A 5,002-nucleotide genomic window follows, 5' to 3' on the forward strand; every position below is an offset into this window, starting at 1 on the left:
TCCTTTTGACAAAAAAAACAGTGTCAGTATAACAAGAAGAAAAACCTAAATTGATTAATACATTACTAAACCTGTCATACCAAGCTTTAGGAGCTTGCTTAAGTCCATATAAAGCTTTTTTTAATTTTAAAACTTTTCCATTTAAATTCATACCTAGAGGTGGTTCCATATAAACTTCTTCATTTAAATTATCATTCAAGAAAGCATTTTTAACATCAAGTTGAAAGATGGGACATTTTTTAACAGAAGCTATAGCAATAAGGGCTCAAACACTAGTCATTCGAGCAACTGGGGCAAAAGTTTCATCATAATCTACCCCATACTCTTGGGCATAACCTTTGGCTACCAACCTAGCCTTATATCTTTCTAATGAACCATCACTCTTAGTTTTTACTTTAAACACCCATCTACATCCAATGGGTTTCTTGCCATTGGAAGGATCAATGATTTCCCAAGTTTGTGCATTTTTAAGGGCATTAAGTTCAAGCTCCATAGCTTCATTCCAATGATCATATTGTTTAGCATCATTGTAATGAGATGGTTCATGAAAGGAGTGAAGAGCAAGAATACATTCTCGATAATTAGGGGAAAAAGAGTCATAAGAAACAAATCTATTTGGAATCTTAGGAATGCGATTTGATCTTCTTTGAGAGGTTTCTTCTATCGACTCATTTTGAGAAAATCTTTCAAGGGCACATGGAGGATTTCTTTCATTCCTTCTAGAGTAGACTTGTATTTGTCTTGAAACATTTTCTTCTAAGTTTTGATCATTATTTGGATGTTCAACAAGATCTTCATTAAGAGGTTCATTAAGATCAATATGATTATCTATGATGTTTTCTTGAGGTAACAAGTCAAATAAAAAGGAATAGTCAATATTTTCATTTGGTTGATGCGAAAAACCATTTTCTTCTTCGAGGAATGTGACATCTTTTGAGATATAAAGTTTATTATTAAGTATGTCAAAACATCGATATCCTTTTTGTTTTTCGCCATATCCCAAAAAAATACATTCAATAGCCCTAGGAGAAAGTTTAGCATTTTTGCGAGTTAAAACAAAGCATTTACATCCAAAATTCTTAATCTTTTATAATCGGGAGACATATTGTAAAGTTTTTCAAATGGAGAAAGATTTTTCAAAGAGGATGAAGGGATTCTATTGATGAGATATGTTGAAGTTAGAACCGCTTCAGCCCAAAAGGATTTTGGATATTTTTTGAAATCAATAATGTTCTTGTAGTTTCTATTATGTGCCTATGCTTTCTTTCCGCAAGACCATTTTGTTGCGGAGTGTTGGGACAAGAACGTTGATGACAAATTCCATTTTCTTTTAAGTAATTTTGAAAATCATTAGACATATATTCACCTCCCAAATCGGACCTAAGAATAGATAGATTTCCCAAAAATTGATTTTTAACCATTGCATGAAATTCTTTAAAGAACGAGAAGACTTCAGATTTGCGACTTAAGAAGTATGTCCACGTAAATCTAGTGAAGTCATCAATAAAGACCACATAATACGAAAAACCTCCTTTAGATAAAATTGGGGAAGGTCCCCACACATCGGAATGAACAAGTTCAAATGGCCGAGTGGCAAAATAACTTCTTTGAGGAAACGGAGTAGCTTTAGATTTCCCAAAAATGCAATCTTTACAAGTCATGTGATTGTCTTTACAAGTATTGTTCAAAAAAAGGAAAAGAGACATTTTTACAAAATTTGGATGACCAAGTCTCTCATGCCAAATTCCAATACTTTTGTCTTTAACAAGATTGCAAGATGACTTAGATGGAAGCGTCAAAAAGTCCATAAAATAGAGATCACCCCTTCTATGGCCTTGCCCAATCAGCTTCCCTGACTGGAGATCCTGCACGATGCAATCTTTAGGTGAGAAAGAGACTTGGCATCCATGGTCGGTGATTTGGGAAACGGAAAAAAGATTTAAATTAATTTTTGGAACAACTCTTACTTTAGGAACAAAAAAGTTTTGAGAATTTTTGAAGTCAAGTGTTCCAATACTTTCAATTTTTAATGACGTTCCATCGGCCGTTGAAACATAGGAGGACATGGGTTCGGAAAAAACATTGGAAAGGGAGGTTTTATGAGATGTCATATGGAAAGAAGCACCAGAGTCTAGTATCCACATACCTGGAGGTGATGAAGAGTAGGCGATGGCGGCTCCGGATGTTGAAGGAGAAGACTTGAGAAGGTGTTGGAGAACTTCGGAGATATGATTAAGAGTTTCTTTGATATCTCCTTTTTTGGTACTTTCTTCCTTCTTTGGAGAATTTTCTCCAACCGCAGCAACCTTTCCTTTAAGCTTTGGACAAACCGGTCTAATGTGCCCCGGTTCATTACAATAGTGGCATATGATTCCCTTTCTAGGCCCATTGATATTTTTGTTAAAGTGGGGAGGTCTATATGCTTTAACATTTGATTCGGGCCTATTAACGGCCAAAACTTCATCATTCCTAATGCTCAAGCCAAGTCGAGTTTCTTCTTGACATACCTCGGCAAGAGCATCTTCAATAGGTAGGGCTTTGCTTCTATGGAGAAGAGATGCCCTCACTTGTTCAAATTCCGGGCGAAGCCCATGAAGGAATTGAAAAAAGTGCTCCTTTTCAATTTGTACCCTTCTTAGTTCAATGTCTTGTGGAGCAACCCATTTGGGCTCAAGAAGGGCAAGCTCATCCCAAAGAGGGGTTAGAGAGCTAAAATAGTCCCGGACACTCATATTCATTTGTTTGGTGGAACGAATTTTTTCTTGACAAAAGAATTGCCGAGCAAGATCCTTTTGGGTATACATACCCTTAAGGAAAAACCAAGCCTCATTGGCTCTTCTAAACTTGGCAATATTGGCACAATTTTTAAGATCTACATTGTTCATAAACCATGCCAAGCATGGTTACTTTCCCAATCCTCGATTTTGGATTGATGTTCATTAATGGCTTTGATGCGCTCATCGCCATCTAAAGCCTTTTCAACTTCATTTTCAATTTTGGTAAGAACAAGAGAGGGTTCGGGAGTAGTCCCCATAACAAAACCCCAAAGTTTCCTACCTCATAGATGATTTTCCATAGCGGAGGCCCACATGAGATAGTTGGACCCATTTAGCTTGAAAGAGAGCTCCAGTTTAGAGTCACGTTCCATCGGCACCAAATATACTTCCTTTCTTCAAAACTTTGAGAGGCACGCTTTCCAAGATGACAAAAGAAAAAGCCCAATCACCAACCGAGCTCTGATACCATGTAATGAAAAGAGGCGGAAGCACCAATAGGGCAAAAAGTCACTCCTTAAGAGTGACTACAAGAGCTAAGAACACAAACACCAAATGTGCACACACAAAACTCACAAATATAGAAAATGACTTAAAGTCATAAGTTGGATTCATTGAAGAAAGGAAGAGAAGGGTGTAAAAACCCATACATTTAAAGGGGGAACCTCCTCTTTATATAGAGGAGGGAAGCACTAAAGAGGACCCCATAAAGGGGGCTCCCTTCTAATCGTTGGGAGCCCCAACGGTCATAAATATGACTGTTGGGGCCCCAACGACTAGATGGGTGGGGCCCCTTTATGATTCCAAAAAGCAAAAAGACAGAAATAAAAAGGAAAAAGAAAAAAGGGAAAAAGAGAAAAAGGTAAAAAAGAAAAAGGTACATTTGGAATTACCAAAACACCCCTATCGGGTTTTTAGTTTATACAAAACAGGAAAAAAAACTATATAATTATGTATATATACATATATACGTATATATACTTATATATATATACTAATGTATATATATATATAAGTATATGTATATATATATTTATATATACATAATTTAACACTTGAGGCTCTTATGATCCGTAAAAGGCTCGAATTGTTCCCCGTACAAGTAGTGTCGCCATATCTTCAATGTGAACACCACAGCCGCCAATTCTAAGTCATGAGTCGGATAATTCTTCTCATGAATCTAAAGTTGACGCGAGGCGTAGGCGATTACCTTACCATTCTGCATTAGGACGCAACTCAAGTCTGTCCCAGAAGCGTCAGTATAAATCATGAAGCCGTCTTGTCCTGAAGGCAAGGCCAAGATAGGAGCGGTAGTAAGTCGCTCCTTCAGCAACTGAAAACTGCTTTCGCACGAATCGTCCCACATAAACTTAGCTTCCTTCTTTAGCAGCTTTGTCATAGGTAAAGAGATTTTGGAAAAGTCCTAGATAAATCTTCGATAATATCCAGCTAAGCCAAGAAAACTTCTGATGTCGCAAACATTCTTCGGCTGCTGCCAGCTTAGCACAGCCTCCACCTTTGCAGGATCCACAGACAGTCCTTTCTCAGATATAACATGTCCCAAAAACATAACCTCCTTGAGCCAAAACTCGCTTTTAGAGAATTTAGCGAACAAACGCTCCTTCCGCAAGGTTTCCAAGATTATGATCAGGTGACCGTGGCAATGTAAACGCGTCCTGGTGCTTTCTTCTGGACGTTGGACTGTGGTTGTTGCGCCTGGTAAGAATGTTGTTGTTGTTGCGGTTGCGGCGGTGGTCGGAGGAGCAGAGGTGTTCCACCATTCCGTCTGAGGTCGTCAGCCGCCTTTTTGCGGCACTCGCGTGCGAAGTGGCCCATCTTGCCACAGTACAGGCATCCGCCTGTAAGAAGAGGGCATGCCTGGCCGGGGTGAGGTCGTCCGCATTTGGGGCACACATCGCTCGCCTGCTGTCGGGCGGGAGGGTTGCCCTGAGGTCGCTGACGTTTTGAAGGATGATATTGCTTTCTTTCACCTTCCTTGTTTACGAAAAAGGGTGGTCGCTTGGTCTGACCGCCAGAGGGATATTTCTTTTGATCGCTACCTACAACGGGTGGCTTCTTGCTTTGGGTGCTCTTGGAGCGCTCTCAATCCTCGGTCAGGAGAGTGGTTGCAGCAACGGCAAAGGAGAGAGTCGATGGCATGCTGTTAAGGACCCTCGGTCGGAGTCCTTCCTTCAATCCGCGGATGAATTTCTCCGCCCGCTCGCGAT

The sequence above is a fragment of the Nuphar pumila genome, chromosome 2, assembly GCF_984573655.1.
Source record: "Nuphar pumila chromosome 2, dmNupPumi1.hap1.1, whole genome shotgun sequence".
In the NCBI taxonomy this organism is placed as follows: Eukaryota; Viridiplantae; Streptophyta; class Magnoliopsida; order Nymphaeales; family Nymphaeaceae; genus Nuphar; species Nuphar pumila.